Raw genomic sequence first — 22000 nt, forward strand, 5'->3', positions numbered from 1 at the left:
AGGAAACATAGTATCATCCTGAGTCCTCATCGAACTCCCACTTGAGCTCAGTCGTATCTCCTGGAACGGTAACATCGGCACCTGCATCTGGTTTTTGGAAGTAATCTGTGAGTCACGGGGACTCAGCAATCTCACACCCTCGCGATCAAGACTATTTAAGCTTATGGGTAGGTACAAGTTATGAGGTGGAGCTGCAGCGAGCACTAGCATATATGGTGGCTAACATACGTAAATGAGAGCGAGAAGAGAAGGCAAGGCACGGTCGAGAAACTATGATCAAGAAGTGATCCTAGAAATACTTAAGTTCAAGCATAACCCGAGACCGTGTTCTCTTCCCGGACTCTGCCGAAAAGAGACCATCACGGCTACACACGTTGTTGAACCATTTTAATTAAGTTAAGTTTTAGGTTTTCTACAACCGGACATTAACAAATTCCCATCTGCCCATAACCACGGGCACGACTTTCAAAAGTTCAAAACCCTGCAGGGGTGTCCCAACTTAGCCCATCACAAGCTCTCACGGTCAATGAAGGATATTCCTTCTCCTAGGATGACCCGATCAGACTCGGAATCCCGGTTACAAGACATCTCGACAATGGTAAAACAAGACCAGCAAGACCACCCGCTGTGCCGACAAATCTTGATAGGAGCTCCACATATCTCGTTCTCAGGGAACACCAGATAAGTTAAGCGTACGGGAGCCAACGTAACCCAAGTTCCCAAGGGACGGCCCCACACGTTGCTCTAGGTTGGACCAACACTTAGAGGAGCACTGGCCCGGGGGTTTAAAATAAAGATGACCCTTGAGTTCGCGAAACCCAAGGGAAAAAAAGGCTAGGTGGCGAATGGTAAAACCAAGGTTGGGCCTTGCTGGAGGAGTTTTATTCAAGGCGAACTGTCAAGGGGTTCCCATTATAACCCTACCATGTAAGGAACACAAAAATCAAGGAACATAACACAGGTATGACGGAAAACTAGGGCGGCAAGAGTGGAACAAAATACCAGGCATAAGGCCGAGCCTTCCACCCTTTACCAAGTATATAGGTGCAATAAAGTAGACAAGATATAATAGTGATATCCCAACAATAAACATGTTCCAACAAGGAACAAACTCCAATCTTCACCTGCAACTAGCAACGCTATAAGAGGGGCTGAGCAAAGCGGTAACATAGCCAAACAACGGTTTACTAGGACAAGGTGGGTTAGAGGTTTGACATGGCAATATGGGAGGCATGATAAAGCATGTGGTAGGTATAGTAGTATTGGAATAGCTATAGAGCGAGCATCTAGCAAGCAAAGATAGAAGTGATTTCGAGGGTATGGTCAGGTTGCCTGCAAAGTTCTCCGAGTTGACGTGAGCTTGATCCTCGTAAGCGCACTCAACGGGTTCCTCGATCACGTACTCGTCTCCCGGGTGTACCCAAAGCAAGAGCACAAGAAAAGTGAGACACAATCAACCACGGTGCAATGCGCAAGCAACATGATGCAAAACATGGGATGATATGCGGGATTTGATATGCAATGCATATGCATGCTCCGGAAGGAAAAGATTGAACCAGGCCTCAACTTGGAAAACCAATAGTTCCACTGGAAAGATGAGTTGATTTCGGTCGAAATCGATATAAAGATCACCGGAATCGGATGCATGGTTTGCAAATGGCAAGCAAAACAATAATGGCACCAATCTGCCATTAACAGCACGAAGCCATCCAGATGCATCAAGAAAAATAAGCTACTGCACTCTAACATAGCAACAAAGCACATGGCAGTGATTCACTCAAGATGCTTGACAAAATATGAACACTGAGCTATGGCTAATTCACACCATAGAAGGTTCAAATAAGCATGGCAAAAGAGCAAAAGATATCAGGTTCACAAACTTAGTGAAATAACCAACATGTCAGGATTTAACATCAGGAAGCAATGTTTAGAGCAAGAAAGCAATATGCTACAGGAACATATCATGGCAAAGCAAGGCATGGCATGAAACTACACAAATCATATAACAAAAGTCCCTTACTGACCATAAGCCAAAAGGGATCAGAAAATACAATGGCAACCATGTAAACATAGCAAGTTTCGTTAACAGATTTAGACTTAGCAAAAAACTGGAACATGGCAAAAACAGAATTACGTAGGCATGTTTGCAAGCTCGATGCACTCACCACAAGGCATCGCATGACAAACTAGGCATACACCCAGCAAGAAGACATGATAAATAACCTAACGATGGCAAGAACAACCTCATAGCATGCATGGATCAACTACAACAACGTCGACAAAATTGATTAACATGTAAACAATCTGCCAGGAACATTTTATAGCGAAAGTAGAGCAAGATTGAGTCATGCTAGGGTACTCCATAATTGGAAAAAATGACAAGGATGGATAGAGCATAACAATATCTCAAAATCATCCTTACTGAACATGCTCAAAAGATTCATGGACCACTCTGTAGCAACATGAATACATGCCATAAAAATATCATTAGGGAAATGACTTAGAAGAATTATGTCCCTGAAATCAGCAACATCACGAGAGCTACTTTGCGTGCTTGTGCTAGTCACCACAATGATCACAAAAATACATGGCATACACCCCGGTAGAAATTGCATGGCATAGCCCAAAACACATGTAGGGCTCATGTTCATAGGAGGCACACATTAAACATGGCAAAAATGACAAATGTCCATAATCTGTTAAGAATCAGAACCTAACCTTACATAGCACTCTTGCAACAGCATTTAGGGCATCAAGATGAACTCAAATGAACATCATGCAATGGAATCAAATGAAGTGCACATCCAGACGAACAATTTGATATGCTACACGCCTAACACTGAGCTGCAGATGCAAAGATATGACATGATGAAGTTGCATAAAAATAATGCAAATTGAGGACTAAGGGATAATCCGAAGTCAACCTAGGTTACTGTAGCGCTGGATCTAGATCGGGGCACTCTTCCAGAGGCGGCCGGATCCTCTCGTCGGAGAAGACGGGGCGGTGGTCGGAGCTGCCAGACCTGCCGGATCTGGCGCCGGCGGAGTGGTGCGGTGACGAGGGGCGGAGGAGCAGGCGCTGGAGAGGTGTTGGGCTGCAACACACACGAGGGCTTTACGGTTCCTCGGTTAACCGTTGGAGTATCAAACGAAGTCCAAATGGCACGAAACTTGACAGGCGGTCTACCGGTAGTATACCAAAGCCGCTTGGCAAGTCTCGGTCCAATCCGAGAATGTTTAACACCCGCACATGAAAAGAGGAAAAAGGGGACACCGGAGGACATAGGAGTGCCGGAATGCAAAACGGACAACGAGGAAAATGCTCGGATGCACGAGACGAACACATATGCAAATGCGATGCACAAGATGACATGATATGAGATGCATGACAAGACAAAATGCAAAACGAAGACGAAACCCAACAACGAGGAATATCATAACTTAGTGCCAAAAATGGCAAGAGTTGGAATACAAATATGGCAGGTTACATACGGGGCGTTACAACAGTCCACCACTACGAAAGGATCTCGTCCCGAGATCTAGGACAGGAAAAACTCCGGGTATTCGGAACGGAGGTTGTCCTCGCGTTCCCAGGTGGCTTCACGGTCGGAATGATGTGACCACTTCACTTTCATGAATTTGATAGACTTGTTGCGAGTCTTGCGCTCAGTTTCTTCAAGAATAGCAACGGGATGCTCATGATAAGACAAGTCTTCTTGGAGATCAATCTCTTCGAAGTAGATGGTGCGATCAGGAGTCTTGAAATACTTGCGAAGCTGATACACGTGAAACACGTCGTGCACGTTTGCAAAGTTGGATGGAAGCTTAAGTTGATAGGCGAGGTCGCCTCTTTTGCCAATGATCTTGAAAGTACCCACGTATGTAGGAGCAAGCTTCCCTTTGATACTGAAGCGACGAGTACCTTTCATTGGAGAGATGCGGATGTAGACATGGTCTCCGATCTCGAAAGCCAAGTCACGATGCTTGCTATCATAGTAACTCTTCTGGCGCGATTGCACGGCTTTGAGATTTTCACGAATAACTTTGCACATTTCTTCAGCCTCTATGATCAAGTCATTTCCGAGAAGTTGGCATTCACCAGTCTCTGACTAGTTAAGAGGAGTACGACACTTTCTGCAATAGAGAATCTAGAATGGGGCCTTGCCCGAACTCGCTTGGAAGTTGTTGTTGTAGGAGAACTCAGCATATGGAGGACAATCTTCCCACTTCATACCGAAAGAAATGACACAAGCCCTAAGCATATCTTCAAGAATTTTAATGACTCGCTCGACTGGGCAACTAGTTTGAGGATGACAGGCTGTGTTGAAGCGAATGTTGGTGCCCATGGCCTTCTGAAAGGAGTCCCAGAACTTAGAGGTAAAGATGCTTCCATGATCTGAAGATATCAACTACGGAATGCCGTGCAGAGAGACAATCCTGGAGGTATATAGCTCTGCCAACTGAGCTGCTATGATAGATTCTCTGATAGGAAGAAAATGAGCCACTTTAGGGAGCTTGTCGATGACAACGAAGATAGCATCATTGCCACACTTGGACTTTGGAAATCCAGTCACGAAGTCCATCTCAATATGATCAAACTTCCATTCTAGAAAGGCAAGAGGTTGGAGGAGACCAGCTGGTCATTGGTGTTATGCTTTCACTCTTCTTCAGACATCACATTCATTCATGAACTGAGCAATCTCGTGCTTCATTTGAGTCCACCAATACGACTGCTTGAGGTCATGGTACATCTTTGTACTTCCAGGGTGAATAGAGAGGAGTGAATTGTGAGCCTCGTTCATAATGAATTTACGAAGGTCACCCTTAGGAACAACAATTCGATCCTCGAAGAATAGAGTATCCTTGTCATCAAGGCGATAGCACTTGTACTTGGGTTGGCTCTTGGCAATCCCAATCTTCACCTTCTTCACCATAGCATCAAGAACTTGAGCCTAACGAATCTGATCTTCCAAAGTAGGAGAGACTTGGAGGTTGGCAAGAAATCGTTGAGGAACAACTTGGAGATTAAGTTTGCGGAAAGCTTCACAAAGCTCTGGTTGGTAGGGCTTGAGAATCACACTGGTGCAGTAAGCCTTCCTGCTCAATGCGTCACCAATAATATTGGCCTTTCCTGGAGTGTATTCGATACTTGGATTATACTCTTGAATCATTTCGACCCAACGAGTCTGCCTGAGGTTGAGGTTGGGCTGAGTGAAGATGTCCACTTTCCTTCCCAACAAGAGATGTCTCCATGTTAATAGAGCATGGACAACTGCCGCCAACTCGAGGTCATGAGTGGGGTAGTTCTTTTCGTTGGGCTTCAACTGACGAGAGGTATAGGCCACAACTTTCTTCTCTTGCATTAACACAGCACCAAGACCTTGCAGGGAAGCATCACAGAAAACCTCGAATGGTTTGGATTCATCAGGAGAGGTCAGAACTGGAGCAGTGACTAACTTCTCTTTGAGGGTGTTGAAAGCCACGTCACATCCAGGCGACCAGCCATACTTCACATGCTTCTGGAGAAGGTTGGAAAGAGGCTTCGTGATCTTTGAGAAATTCTCAACGAACCTTCGACAATAGCTTGCGAGCCCAAGGAAGCTGCAGAGTTGCTTCACATTCTGAGGCGGTTCCCAATTCAACATTGCAGACACCTTCTTAGGATTAACAGCTATGCCCTTGGCAGAGATGATATGCCCAAGGTAGAGAACCTCATCGAGCCAAAACTCGCACTTTGAAAACTTCGCATAGAACTGATGTTCTTTGAGTTTATCCAGCACCAATCTCAAGTGCTTGGCATGATCCTCCTTGTTCTTGGAAAAGACCAAAATGTCATCGAGATAGACCAAGACGAAGTCATTTGTGTAGGGGTTGAAGATGAAGTTCATCATGCGAGAGAATGTTGGAGGAGCGTTGACAAGGCCGAAAGACATGACAGTGTATTCATATGAACCATAACTTTGTCCTGAATGCTGTCTTGGGGATATCTTGTTCACGAATGCGAATCTGATGATAGTCCATACGAAGGTCAAGCTTGGAGAATACTTGAGCACCTTTGAGTTGTTCGAAAAGCTCATTGATGTTGGGAAGTGGGTACTTGTTCTTTATGGTCTTCTTGTTCAATGGACGATAGTCAGCACAAAGTCGATCCGTTCTATCCTTCTTCTTGACAAAAACTTGGTCTGATGAGACACATACGCTCTTGTATATCGAGTTGTTTCTTCAGCTCCTTCAACTCTTCTGGTCCAAGCTTGTAAGGACGTTTGCAAACAGTTTCCGTGCCAGGCTCAAGATTGATGACGAATTCAACTGGCCGGTGAGGAGGCATTCCTAGAAGCTCTTCTGGAAGGACGTCTTGATATTCGCAAACGACTGGAATCTGAGAGATGGCATCCAACTCGCCCTTCTCATTGAGAGAAAACAGTCGAATGGCATCATCACGAGTGGCAAAGACAATCACATCCTCAGACGAGTGTGTCAATTGAATCTACCTGGAAGCACAATCAAGCTGAGCCTTGTGATTAGAAAGCCAGTCCATTCCGAGAATTAGATCAATATCTGAGTCACCAAGGACCATAGGAGAAGACAGAAACTTATAGTCGCCCATCATGATAGTAACATCTGGGACCATCATGGTAGCCCTCATAGACTTGGCCGGAGAAACCACTCCCATAGGTTTACCCATCATTTCCGAAACGAAGTCATGCTTTGAAACAAATTATCTTCACATGAAACAATGTGATGCACCAGTATCGAAAAGGACTTTTGCAGGAGTAGAGTTAACTGGAAAGTTACCCATGATCACTTCTGACGAGTCCTTTGCCTGAGCTGCGTTCACCATGTTGACCTTTGCAAACTTGAGATTATGCTTGACCACTGCGGTACTGGCAGATCTCACAGGAGGAGGAGGAAGACGCCTCTGGTAGAAGCATTTGTTTTAAAGTATCCTTTCTGCTGACACTTGTTGCACGTGACCTCTGAGAGCGGACGGTGATACGGAGCACTTGATCTTGCAGCATGAGACGAAGCCTTGTTCTGAAAGCCTGGGTTGGGTGGGTGCGAAGATCCATTGCCAGCTTTGCTCTTCTGCTGATAAGGTTGACGGAACAGAAGAGGAGGCAACCAATACTTTTGCTTCTTAGCTACCACTTGAGTTGAGGAAGAAGGAGTTGCATCCCTGACTCTCTTCTTGGAAGCATCGCACTTGAGCTGAGCGGCCTCTTGCTTTAGTGCCATATTGTAGAACTCATCGTACTTTTTCGGCTCAAAAAGCACGAGAGCTAGTTGCAGATCTTCTCTGAGGCCACCTGTGAACTGATAAATCATGCTCTTCTCGTCAGGGACGTCTTGCTTAGCAAAATGAGCGAGCTTCTGGAACATGATGTTGTATTGGTAAACAGACAATCTGCCTTGCTTCAGATTGCGGAACTCCTCACGCTTGCTCTCAACAACACTCTGAGGAATGTGGTGAGCTTTGAAGTCTTGGCGGAATTCATCCCAGGTAATCACATGACTTCCTCCAGAATCTTTGTATTGCTGATACCACTCTACGGCTTGGTCTTTGAGTTGGGACGAAGCAAACTTGACAAAGTCCTCAGGCCTGACGTTGCGGCACTCGAAATGTTTGCAGATATCCACAAGCTAATCATCAACGTCTGTGGCCTTGACACAGTTACTGAAGGTCTTTGGCTGGTTTGTGAGGAACTGGTTGAGTGTAGCAAACTGATTCTGATTGTTGCCATGGGCTTGATTTCCTTGGTTGCGCTCTTGCAAGAGTTGCATAAGCATCTGCGTGTTGGCGTTGATAGCGGCCATCACAGCTTGCCATGCCTCCAGAGGTGGAGGTGGTGGCGGTGGATCCGGATTCAGACGCGTTGGAGGAGCCATCCTAAAGAGGGTGACATCCGTTAGCATCTTGACAGACAAAAATTCAAGCTGAATCAAATGGATCAAAATTGCAACATATAGCCTTAACATTTGAACAAGAATGAACGAATGAATTCCAGATTAAATGGTCACACTTCCATAAATTGAGAAGCCACTTAGATAGAGGTAGATGAATAAAATAACAAGGTACGGACAAGAACAAATACTTGGTAAGGATTACCCAATCACAAACCAAATATCTGCGGAAGAAATACTAGAGCTACATGAATTCCCACCTATGAAACTCCCGAAACTTTCTGGTTATGCAATCAGGTGTTGGGGATACAGGGAAAGCATAATATCTCACCCAAAACTAGCAAATCCTACATCCAGCTGTATCCATCCTTCAACACATAACCAAGAAACCTTCGGAAATCATTTACCTCAACCTTCGAAAAGCATCCGTTATATGAGTCATGGAAATACTCCTGAACTCCCGCCCTAGTACTGGGTGGCGTCGAGGTTATCTCACCAAGAACTTCATAAAAGAGATTTTCGATGTCGGTTAAACTCAGGTATTCCAGAATTGCAACGATAAAATTGTGACGACAACACCTCAGAGCTCAACTCCCTGGGACACTGCCACAACCCCTAAATGTCAGGAGGCACCAAGAACAATGTTCTCGTCACAAAACCATCGGAATGATTCCAAGATACCCGCGTGATCCAAATTTTTTTAGTGAAATTTGAGAAGAGAAGAGTCAAAATCTACATCCGGATGCCTCACTAGAGCGACGAAGGGACTGGGGAGTAAATAGAATCCTACTCTCCAATATATATAATCCTAAAAGACTCAAAACATTTTTCTAGACTCAACAACGCCAACTATTCGATCAACCAGGGGGCTCCTAAGTCGGGGAAGGCTATGATTACCAACTTGTAACTCCCACGATGCGGCTATATCTTCCACGTGTCAGAGCACGACTTAGAGGCATAACCGCATTGTAGGCAATGTCGCAAGAGGGGTAATCTTTACACATCCCATGTACTGAATAAGAAAGAGGTACGTAGTTGGCTTACAATCGCCACATCACACAATACATAAATATAGCATTACAATCATCCAGATACAATCAAGGTCTGACTACGGAACCAAAATAAAGACAACCCCAAATGCATAATGTCCCCGATGGCCCCAACTGGGCTCCACTAATGATCGTCTGGGAAGGAAACGTAGTATCGTCCTGAGTCCTCATCGAACTCCCACTTGAGCTCAATCGTATCTCCTGGAATGGTAACATCAGCACCTGCATATGGTTTTTGGAAGTAATCTGTGAGTCACGGGGACTCAGCAATCTCACACCCTCGCGATCAAGACTATTTAAGCTTATGGGTAGGTAAAAGGTATGAGGTGGAGCTGCAACAAGCACTAGCATATATGGTGGCTAACAGACGTAAATGAGAGCAAGAAGAGAAGGCAAGGCACGGTCGAGAAACTATGATCAAGAAGTGATCCTAGAAATACTTATGTTCAAGCATAACCCGAGACCGTGTTCTCTTCCCGGACTCCGCCGAAAAGAGAACATCACGGCTACACACCCTGTTGAACCATTTTAATTAAGTTAAGTTTCAGGTTTTCTACAACCGGAAATTAACAAATTCCCATCTGCCCATAACCGCGGGCACGACTTTCAAAAGTTCAAAATCTTGCAGGGGTGTCCCAACATAGCCCATCACAAGCTCTCACGGTCAAGGAAGGATATTCCTTCTCCCAGGACGACCCGATCAGACTCGGAATCCCGGTTACAAGACATCTCGACAATGGTAAAACAAGACCAGCAAGACCACCCGTTGTGCCGACAAATCTCGATAGGAGCTGCACATATCTCGTTCTCAGGGCACACCGGATAAGCTAAGTGTACGGGAGCCAACTTAACCCAAGTTGCCAAGGGACGGCCCCGCACGGTGCTCTAGGTTGGACCAACACTCAGAGGAGCACTGGCCCGGGGGTTTAAAATAAAGATGACCCTTGAGTCCGCGAAACCCAAGGGAAAAAAGGCTAGGTGGCGAATGGTAAAACCAAGGTTGGGCCTTGCTGGAGGAGTTTTATTCAAGTCGAAATGTCAAGGGGTTCCCATTATAACCCGACCGTGTAAGGAACGCAAAATCAAGGAACATAACACCGGTATGACGGAAAACTAGGGCGGCATGAGTGGAACAAAACACCAGGCATAAGGCCAAGCCTTCCACCCTTTACCAAGTATATAGGTGCATTAAAGTAGACAAGATATAATAGTGATATCCCAACAATAAATGTTCCAACAAGGAACAAACTCCAATCTTCACCTGCAACTAGCAACGCTATAAGAGGGGCTGAGCAAAGCGGTAACATAACCAAACAACGGTTTGCTAGGACAAGGTGGGTTAGAGGTTTGACATGGAAATATGGGAGGCATGATAAAGCATGTGGTAGGTATCGTAGCATAGGCATAGCAATAGAACGAGCATCTAGCAAGCAAAGATAGAAGTGATTTCGACGGTATGGTCATCTTGCCTGCAAAGTTCTCCGAGTTGACGTAAGCTTGATCCTCGTAAGCGCACTTAACAGGTTCCTGGATCACGTACTCATCTCCCGGCTCTACCCAAAGGAAGAGCACAAGCAAAGGGAGACACAATCAACCACGGTGGAATGCGCAAGAAACATGATGCAAAACAAGGCATGATATGCGGGATGTGATATGCAATGCATATGCATGCTCCGGAAGGAAAAGATTGAACTAGGCCTCAACATGGAAAACCTAGAGTGCCTCTAGAAAGATGAGTTTATTTCGGTCGAAATCGATATAAAGATCACTGGAATCGGATGCACGGTTTGCAAATGGCAAGCAAAACAATAATGGCACAAGAAAAAATAAAGAAAAAAATAAGCTACTTCACTCTAACATAGCAACAAAGCACATGGCAGTGATCCACTCAAGATGCTTGACAAAAGATGAACACTGAGCTACGGATAATTTACACAATAGCAGGTTCAAATAAGCATGCCAAAAGTGCAAAATATATCAGGTTCACAGACGGTGAAATAACCAACATGTCAGGATTTAACATCAGGAGGCAATGTTTAGAGCAAGAAAAACAACATGCTACAGGAACATATCATGGCAAAACAAGGCATGGCATGAAACTACACAAAGCATATAACAGAAGTCCCTTACTGACCATAAGCCAAAAGGGATCAGAAAATACAATGGCATCCATGTAAACATAGCAAGTTTCGTTAACAGATCCAGACTTAGCAGAAAACTGGAATATGGCAAAAACAGAATTACGTAGGCATGTTTGCGAGCTCGATGCACTCACCACAAGGCATCGCATGACAAACTAAGCATAGACCCAGCAAGAAAACATGATATATAAGCTAACCATGGCAAGAACAACCTCATAGCATGCATGGATCAACTACAACAACCTCGGCAAAATTGATTAACATGTAAACAATCTGCCAGGAACATTTTATAGCGAAAGTAGAGCAAGATTGAGTCATGCTAGGATACTCCATAATTGAAAAAAAAGACAAGGATGAATAGAGAATAACAATATCTCAAAATTATCCTTACTGAACATGCTCAAAAGAGGCATGGATCACTCTGTAGAAACATGAATACATGGCATAAAAATATCATCAGGAAAATGACTTAGAAGAATTCTAAGTCCCTGAAATCAGCAACATCACGAGAGCTACTTTACGTGCTTGTGCTAGTCACCACAATGATCACAAAAATAAATGGCACACACCCTGGTAAAGATGGCATGGCATAGCCCAAAACACATGTAGGGCTCAAGTTCATAGGAGGCACACATTAAACATGGCAAAAATGACAAATGTCCATAATCTGTTAAGAATCAGAACCTAACATTACATAGCACTCTTGCAACAGCATTTAGGGCATCAAGATGAACTCAAATGAACAATTGTGCAATGGAATGAAATGAAGTGCACATCCAGACGAACAATTTGATATGCTACACGCCTAAAACGGAGCTACAGATGCAAAGATATGACATAATGAAGTTGCCAAAAAATAATGCAAACTGGGGACTTAGGGAAAATCCGAAGTCAACCTAGGTTACTGTAGTGCTGGATCTAGATTAGGGCACTCTTCCCAAGGCAGCCGGATCCTCTCGCCGGAGAAGATGGGGCGGTGGTCGGAGCTGCCGGACCTGCCAGATCCGGCGCCGGCGGAATGGTGCGCCGAAGAGGGCCGGAGGAGCAGGCGCTGGAGCGGCGCGGGGTGACTCAGGGAGCTCCGGGCGGCGCGGTGCACGGCGATGGTGGCAGCATCGGCCGGCGACGTCGGGCGACGGCTCGGCGAGGTCAACACCGGCTCGGGCGAGCGTGAGGCGGCGGGCGCAAGGAGGCGGGCGACTCGGGCGGCGGGGTCGAACCGGGCCGGGAGGGCCTCCCACGGGCTCGGGCGGGCCGGCGGTGATGTGGGCGCGGCTCGCCCACGTTGCAAACCCTGGTTGGTCCGGGCGGCAGTGCGGACGCGTCCGGCCATCTTGGACGTGTCCGGCGGCGGCGGGAGGAAGAGGAGCTAGGGTTAGGGGTGGATTGATCCGAGATTTTTGGGGGAGATGCCTATTTATACATAGAAGGAGCTACAAGACTCCAAATTGAGCATGGTTTTCGGCCACGTGATCGTGATCGAACGACCGAGATGATGGAGGAGGTTTAGTTTGGTTTTGGGCCACTTTGGAGAGGTGTTGGGCTGCAACACACACGAGGGCTTTACGGTTCCTCGGTTAACCGTTGGAGTATCAAACGAAGTCCAAATGGCACGAAACTTGAGAGGTGGTCTACCGGTAGTATACCAAGGCCACTTGGCAAGTCTCGGTCCAATCCAAGAACGTTTAACACCCGCACACGAAAAGAGGCAAAAGGGGACACCGGAGGACATAGGAGCGCCGGAATGCAAAACGGACAACGGGGAAAATGCTCGGATGCATGAGACGAACACGTATGCAAATGCGATGCACAAGATGACATGACATGAGATGCATGACAAGACAAAATGCAAAACAAAGACGAAACCCGACAACGAGTAATATCATAACTTAGTGCCGAAAATGGCAAGAGTTGGAATACAAATATGGCAGGTTACATACGGGGCGTTACAATGGGGGAGCTTATAGAGAAGCTCAAGGGAGCATGGCGGCGCTTCCAATTATGGAAGATATCAGCCTGCCGGCAAGGTGCAAGGGAAGCCTGGGCTATGGTGAAGGCACGATATACCAAGGCGGACCCAAACCACATGGCTGAGGTCGGACCTGTGGGGCCCGATGGGAAAGAGATCCCTGTCAGTTTAGTGTATGACCAAGTAGAATTAGCCGCAAAGTATTCCCAACAGGATTGTAGGCTAGACAGCCTGTTGGATGGTATAGAGGAAGAATTTAATCAGTCTTAGAGACTGTGTACTTCAACTGCCATATGTAATGTCCCTAGCCGGATTGTAAATCATTTGTCATGGCAGACCTTTTCGCTTCGACCTCTGGACCCGATAGTCCGGAGTGTATCCGAATACCCACTCGGGTATGTAAAAACCGGGATATGCATGGAAACCAGGCGTAGGGGTCATAAGTGCTTGAACAGACAAGTACCCAACTAGATATGTTATATTACATGGATAGTAAGAAACATCTTCCAGGGAGAATAGTTCCGTTAAGGGTTCCTTTCCCTGGGTACGCATGCCCTAATGTGCATATCCGAACTGTGAGACGAAGGCTAAAAAACATCCGGGGGCATGTAGTAAATTAGATGAAAGTCATCTTTTATTCCCCGACCGAATATTCCCTTAAGAACACTAGCTTTCGGCTTCACCCAGTCTGAGGTAGACATCCGGCTTACCCGGCAGTAAAAATCGCAGAGGTGCTCCCCTTATGCCCTAGTCGAATTAACGGGAACGTAGGGCATAAATACAAGAGCGAGGCAACCCAGCTTGGCCAAAATTTAAGTCATATCGATGCATATAATGGCGAAAAAAGGTACATGCGGAAGAATAACACATGCGCGGGGCATGAAGCCCGGAAAGATAATTAGATTCAGCTTCTGTATAAGAAGCCCCCGGCTATATTGAGCGCAGTTAGCGCATCAAGATTGTGTAATCAAGACACAAGTGTAGCCTTTTAGGACCGTGAAGAGAAAAAGAGAAAGAAAGAGAGAAAAAACATATGTGCAAAAAATTGATGGAGGTAAGGAGACGAACATAGAGTCCGACGCTAGGCGTAGAATCTTCGGAGTCTGGCTGCGTTCCATGGGTTTGGCTCGAGTCGATTATCCGATGCATCCCGCAGACGGTATGCTCCATCGGTCAGAACCTAGTTGATAATGAAGGGACCTTCCCATTTGGGTTTGAGCTTGTTCTTTTTCTTCTCCAGCAGGCGTAGAACTAGTTCGCCAACGTTATAGGTTTTGGCCCGTACTTCTCTGCTTTGATACCTTCGAGCCTGTTGATGATAGAATGCGGAACGGGCCTTTGCTACGTCGCGTTCCTCCTCCAGGGCATCCTAATTGTCCTGCCACTCGAGCTCGGCCTCTCTTTCTTCGTACATGCGCACTCGAGGTGAGTCATGAATTATGTCGCAAGGTAGCACTGCCTCAGCGCCGTACACCATAAAAAATGGTGTGTATCCGGTAGTGCGATTCGGCGTGGTCCGCAGCCCCCATAGTACGGAGTCGAGCTCCTCTACCCAATGGTTGTCTGATTCTGATTCCTTCAAGGATCGCACTAATCTGGGTTTAATGCCGCTCATGATAAGACCATTCGCTCGTTCAACTTGACCGTTAGTTTGCGGATGATAGACAGAAGCATAATCGAGCTTAATGCCCATGTTGCTGCACCAAAGTTTCACCTCGTCGGCTGTAAAGTTCATGCCGTTGTCAATGATGATGCTGTGGGGGATGCCATAATGGTGTACAACCCTGGATATGAAGTCTATCCATTTGGCTTCTATCCATTTGGTGAATTTATCCAGCATGACCAGTAAATATTTTTTCTTATGGGTTCCCCTTTGAGGGGTCAGACCATATCAAGCCCACAGACCGCAAAGGGCCAAGTAATGGGGATTGTTTGGAGGGCGGTAGGTGGCATGTGGCTCTGGTTTGCAAAAAGCTGGCAACCAACACAATGTTGGACCAGATGCTGTGCATCTGCACGGGCCGTCGGCCAATAAAAACCTGCACAGAAGGCCTTGCTTACAAGGGCCCGGGCTGCGGCGTGATGGCCGCCGAGTCCGGCATGGATTTCTACCAAAAGCTTCCGCCCTTCCTCTTCGGAGATGCACCTTTGAAGGACTCCAGTTGTGCTTTTCTTATAAAGATCTCCCTCGTGGACCTTGTAGGCTTTAGATCGCCGCACTATGCAGCGTGCCTCATTTTGGCCTCAGGTAGTTGCTGCCTAGTTAGGTAGGCCAGGTATGGTTCTGTCCATGGGGCGATGACGGCCATTATCACGTGGGTTGAAGGTGTTATTTTGTTGGCGGAACCTCCAATTATGTCAGAGTGTTCGCTATCTGGGGTTGTGGCCGGGTCCAGACTATTTTTGCCGGTGTCCCCTTCCCATACCACGGATGGTTTGAACAGTCTTTCCAGGAAGATGTTCGGTGGGACAAGGTCTCGTTTAGCACCGATACGGGTGAGGATGTCCTCCGCCTTGTCGGATTTCGGGTTCCGGCAGACCCTTGTGGTTCGAACACTGGGGTGCGCGCGGAGATCTCTCCCCTACCGATCTACGTCCGATCCTCTTGTGCGAACGAAGATGAAAATGATGAACAACACAAGAGACACGAGGTTTATACTAGTTCGGGCCACTACTGTGGTGTAATACCCTACTCCAGTGTGTGGTGTGGTGGATTGCCTCTGGGGCTGATGATGGACAGTACAAGGGAAGAACAGCCTCGCGAGGGGTGTTCTTGAGCTGCTGCGGTGAGTTCTACTTAGTCTCTACTGGGTTTTCTCTCTCTCTGCTAGGGTTCTACCAGATCTCTCCCTCTCTTCTTTTTCATCCCCCCCTTTCCTTTGTGGAGGCTAGCTCCATTTATAGAGGCCCTGGGCCTCTCCTCGAATAATTGAGCAGGAAGGGCGCCAACAATTGGCCATTTTGAAGGGGAACATCTGGTACAAGTTATCCTGACCAAAGGTGGTCTTCGGCTGCCAAAAGCACTGGTGATGACGCCATCTTGGGCTCCATGGTGACCTTCGTCCGGCCGTCTGGCTGGTCTTGGTCTCGTTGCACCGGAATGGTAACCTTTGCCTGATACCTTGTCCTGTGCTTGCCCCCTTTGCACCAAAGGGGAAACAAGGACCCTGTGCATGCCGGCGCCCGCCTGGCCTTGGTTGTCACGGCTTGCATCATGGGATCCTCGCGAGGTACCCTTGCATTGATCTCTCCGCCTCCTCGCGAGCCTACCTGATGAGGCCGCTCTCTTGAGGAAGCTTCCTGTCGTCCGCCCCACGAGGCTTGGCCCCACGCGAGGGTCTTGAGCTTGGGCTGATGAAGACGGGCCGCTTTGGGCCCCTGCCTGAGCCACGCCGCAGGCTGCAGGCTGGCAAGTCTAGGGACTCCCGTTCCCAGAACGCCGACAGTAGCCCCCGGGCCCAAGGCGCGCGTGGGCTTGGCTTAGCAGAGAAGCGAAGGGGCAAGCACGAAGCGCCGCGGACCCTAACAGCCTGCGGCCATGGGCGCCGCGTGGCGGTTGATTGGACGTGGGCGTCTGTGCCTCCCACGATGCCTCGGCAACCGCACGACTCGACGAGTCCCTGCATGCAGAGATATGGGTCATGATTACCTGAGGTCATGGTGCTCGGCGGTTGGCCTTCCCCGGCTATAAGTACGGGGCCGTGTGGGCTCCGCCAGTTCACCCCTTTCCGTTACTCCTCTTCTTCTTCTTCCTCATCCTTGCTTCCTCTTGCACCAATGGCACCGATCCGCCGGTTTTCACTTGATGAGAAGGGAAAGGCCCCCAGAGAGGGTCCTGACCCCCTCCCGCCAAAGAAGCGGCCAATCCTCTGTCACCGGGATGAAGGCGCCTGACAGGTGGTGTCGAGGCCGTGGTACGAGCAGCCGCCGCCTGGGTTTCCGCTGCCCTTGTACACCCGCGTAGGCCCCAGAGGGGAGGGCGCCGAGCAACACCGACAGCGTCGCCGTCGACGCCGGTGAGTCACGGTGGTGCATGTCTTTCCCCCTGGAGTCCACGCAGAGCGCTCCTCTCGCGAGCTTGTGCTCCACGCCGCCATGCCTCCAACTTTGTGGATCCGCCTTCCTCCCTTCTTCGCCTTCGAGATGCTGCCGAGCGGGGCCCTGGAGCTCTGGCTGCAGCACGCCGACTGTGGCACCCCTGCAATCGGAGCGGAGGTCGCGGTCATCGCTCCGGGCAAGGTCTTCATGACCCGGGGCTGGGGTGAGATTGCCCGGGTCTGTCGCGCGGACGGCGCCTTGGTGATCGATCTTGAATACGATGACGCCTCCTTGATGTTCTTCAAGGTCTTTGATGCAGAGGGACGCCGGCTGGAATGCTTCCCTAAGGGAAGCGGCAGTGGTGACGAACTGGCGAGGACCAGCCCCGCCCGTTAGTCCTCATGCAGCTCCTCAGGCAGCAGCGAAGGTTCTGAAGGCTTCATCGGCTCCCCCGAACTCCTCGCGATCCCGGAGATGAGCGACGACAGCTACGAGCCACTGAGCTCGCGCTGCGCTCGGAGTGGGGCAGCTGCATCGGGCCACCGGGGCCACTGATCTGGATGGGATTGGCACCATCACTGGGCAGCCCACTGTTGATGATGGCGTCACTTGGGGAGGTGCTAGCGAGTAGCGTTCCTTAGGGTTAGCACCTTTTGTTCCCTGCGAGGAATTAAAGCAACACCCCGCGGGGGTATGTAAGGCATCTGTCGTGCCTTCTGTAAATACTATATCCTTAATATGAATTGGCGTGAGGTGTCCGTTCTGTCCCGGCTAAGCTCCCCCTTTCTATCCTCACGACGACTTGGCGCCCTACGCTGACAGGTCCCAATCCCCAGGCAAGCTTCAGCCGTCGCTGGTATGCAAGGTCGCGATGCCGTGGTCAAGGCCAGGAGGTGAGCGGCCCGAGGTCCGGTAAGATCCCCCGAGTCGCGATGCTCGGGAGGTCCCCTTTAGCGCTCAAGCAATCCTTGCTGGACGAGAAAGGAAGGTAGCGTCGCTGTGACAGAGTTGCACTGGGCAAGGATTTAGCGCTGCGTTGGTCTAGCTCTTGCGAGGGCACGACTTATCTTGTGCGTCTGACGTAGTTCCTCGGAGAGGCGCCCGGCCCGAGAGCCGGTGGCCGAATACTGCTGGGTGAGGCCCTCGCGAGCTTCTTCCTACTCCCCCACACTTTCCCTAACGCTCTACGTCCTCAGGTCCCGGCCCTCGAGCGAGCTGAGCCGCTGCTGGTATGACAGGTCGCGATGCCGTGGGTCAAAGCCAGTGGGTGAGGGCTGGAGAGCCAGTGAGAGCCCATGAGTCGTGATGCTCAGGCACCCCCCTTTTAACGTGCAAGCGGTCCGTGCCGAAGAGTGGGAGAGAGAGCTCATGATGCCCCTAACATTGCTCCTGGAGTAGATCCTGCACACCAATCATGAGGAGAAACAAGGCATGTCGTTACGGTCGCCGGCCAACCTATGGTCACTCCGAGGGAGCGGTCAGGGCACTAAGGGCCTAGTGAGGTGGCGCCTTGTGGGGCTGCCGCGGCTAGAGCTCGACCACTCAGGTTTATCAACGCTGCAGGGACGGACCCGTGCGCACGCGCCGTGCCAGAGCGAGCGGCTCTTCAGATTGGCGTCGATCGAGCAGGTGTTTAGGTCAGGTATGTTAAGCACATAGGAAATCCAATTTCAAGCAAGCGCAGGTAAAAGCAACCGCCGCTGGGCCGGGCCCAAGCGGCATGGGGATGATGCAGCCTGAGGGTCGCCCCCAACAAGGTAGGTAAATAGCATAACCAAAATGGATACATGCCGCGGGGACGGACCCACGCGGCCTGGGAATGGTGCAGCCCTGTGGGCGCTCCTAGCTGAAAGTAGAACTCTGAAAGATGTCACCTGGTGCTGTCGAACATGAAGTGATGCTGAGGAAGTGAGCGATGCGCGGTGAAGACGTCGGCCCTCATGAGCCCCCAGGCCCAGGGGCCTCAGGAGGCTCCGGTGGCACGTGCAGGTCTTCGGGGACCATCGCCACCTCCGCCAGGACCGCGTGATGCCTGACCTCATAAGCCTCTAGGATACTCCTCAATAGGCGCTGATGTGCGGCGACCGCGCTCGGCAGGCCGAAGGGCATGCGAACGTAGCTATGAGGTGGTCCCTCGCACCTACGGCCGAAGGCCATAGGCGCTCCTGGGACGCAGCTCAGTTGAGCACTGGTACATCGACGCAGACGTGCAGTCCTCCATCCTTGCCTGGATGTGGGGCCACGGCAGGTAAGCGGCGGCTGCCGCGCATGACTCTGGACTCTTGTAGCTCATGGGTGTTCCTTGCGATGAACTCCTGGGGGTTTGGTCTCCTTTGACTTGTACCTTCCTGAGGGAAGCGTGCTTGAAAGCACCCCTCCAAGTGGTGCCTGAGCACCTCCCCCGCGACCTTGGCATGGTCGGTGGTTCTCCAAGAGAGAGCCCCCGAGCCCTGCCTGAGGAGGGCGCCGGGCGCGCCTTCCTATGCGTGAGAGGGTGGCGCTCCCTGGTCGGGCGTGAATCCTGACGCGATACCTCCGGAGGTGCCTGCCTCCTTGTGGCTCGGGCCAGGTGAGGTCTTCTTCTTCTTGAGGGTCGCCTTGGGAGGCCTCCCGCTCCCGTGATCTGGGTCTTCGATTGCTGCGGCTTGGAACACACGCTCAAGCGAGCACACTGCGTCCCTTTCTTCACAAGGTACGGTGATGACTCCACCGCTTCCCAGCATCTTGAGGACATTGTAACCATGGTAAGTCACTTCCATAAACTTGGCAAGGGCTTGGTACCCAAGGATGGCGTTGTACGGCAGGCGGATGTGAGCGACGTTGAAGTCGATGAGCTTGGTGCGGTAGTTGTTGCGTTGCCCGAAGGTGACCGGAAGGCGAACCTGCCCAATTGGAATAGTGGAACCATCGATGACTCTTGAGAAAGGATTGGTCGGCTGAAGCTGGTCGTATGGCACTTGGAGATTGTCGAACGTCTCGACGGACAGGATGTTGAGTCCTGCTCCGCCATCGATGAGGGTCCTGGTGACCTGCACGTTGCTGATGACTGGGGAGCAAAGCATCGGGAGAACTTCGGCCATTGCTGCACACTTGAGCTGGTCCGCGGAACTGAATGTGATCGCGCACGAAGACCATGTGAGAGGGCGCGTGGCCTCAAGCTTGGGAAGGACTGCATTCACCTCGCGAGCAAACTGCTTGAAGATGCGCTGTGAGGCTGGGGCCTGGGCGCCACCCAAGATGCAAGCAATTGCACGCGGCTCTTGGAAGCCCCCAGCCCCATCGTCTTGGTGTTGGTCTTCGTTCCTCCTTGGTGGAGGCGGCAGAGGAGGGAGGCCTACATTGCCGTGCGGGTGGCCCTCACGAGGCTGGTCCCTCCAGCCTCCCTCGCGAGGCTGGTCCGGCCAACGGTCCTCGCGAGGGCGGTCATGCCATCCCTGGCGAAGGCCACGGGCTTCCCATCGTCCGCCGCCTCTTCCTCCTCCTAGGCCATAGCCCATGTCTTTGCGCTCTGGGCGTCGGCCGATCGTCCCATCTCGCACGACTCTGAGCTCTTGACATTCGTTGGTGATGTGGATGTGGAGGTCGTGGTACACGCAGTACCGTCCGCCCTTGGATGACTCAGGCTGGTCCCTGCCTCGCTTGGTGTCCGGTTCTGCTGCTAGCACGGCAGCCCCCTTGCGCTTCACGTCTTTGGCCTTGAGCTTCTTTTCTTCCGGGTCGGCTGCCGGGAGCTCGAGGAGGGAGAGACGCCCTTCCTCAGCCCTGGCGCACTTGGTCACCGAGTTGAACAGCTCAAGGGATGTGCACAGGTCTTCATGGATTGCTAGCTCTTCCTTCATCTTGACGTCACGCACGCCATCGGAGAAGGCTGAGATGATAACTTCTTCAGTCACCTTGGGGATCTTGAGGCGAGCGTAGTTGAAGCGCTGGATGTACTTCTGCAAGGTTTCTCCCAGCTGTTGCTTGATGCGGCGCATGTCCTCCTGGCCGGGGGCCGGTCGCGAGTGCCCTGGAAGTTGGCGATGAAGCGGGTGCGCATCTCGCTCCAGGAGGAGATCGTGTCGGGTGCCAGGTTCAGGAGCCAGGTGCGGGCGCCGTCCTTGAGCGCCATGGGGAACCAATTCTCCATGATGTTTTCGTCTCCGTTGGCGGCTAGTATGCCCAGCTCGTAGAGTTGTAGGAACTCCGCGGGGTCCGCTCTGCCATCGTAGCGGGGAGGGAGGTCAGGCTTGAACTTGCCTGGCCATGTGACGCCTCGCAGCTCGGGGGTGAAGGCGGGGCAGCCCACCGTGGCCACCGGCGCCCTTTGCTGGTGCCGGACTTGTTCTTGTGGGTCACCACGCACCGCCACTGGGAGTAGCGCGGGGTCTCGTCGTGGGGGCGCTGGGGCGCGATCTTGGCGTGCCGGCGCTGGGAGCGCGCGAGCACCTTACCGGGGTCGTGGGATCTCTTGGCAGCTCCCTTCTTGCTGCGCAGGTGCAGGACATGGAGGGTCCCGCCCTGGGGCTGCGCACCTTGGAGCCAAGGCACCTTCTTGGGGAGGAGGCCACAGAGGCGCCTCCTGATCCTCGCCCCCTGCACGGGACAGAGGGTGAAGCAGCGAGAGGGACCGCAAGGGGGAGCCCCCTGCGGCACTGACGAGCTTGGTGATGCGGGCGAGCCGGTCCTCGTAGAGGTCGTCGATGGGGCGATAGTGCAGGAGCTCCCGCGCCAAGAGCAATGAGCCGTGCACATCCATGGGTGCGCGACGGGCGTGGGACGACGAGCCAGCTGGAGTCAGCGACGGGGTGGCGGTGCGGCCATCCCGCCGCACCAAAGGATGCTCGGACGAGGCTTGCCCCTCGTTCCCCGCCGGGCCGGTGGCGGCGTTGGCGGTGGGCGACGGGGAACGACGTGGGGGG

This window comes from Triticum urartu, chromosome 2A, assembly GCF_056163025.1.
Source record: "Triticum urartu cultivar PI428250 chromosome 2A, HENAU_Tu73, whole genome shotgun sequence".
Lineage (NCBI taxonomy): Eukaryota > Viridiplantae > Streptophyta > Magnoliopsida > Poales > Poaceae > Triticum > Triticum urartu.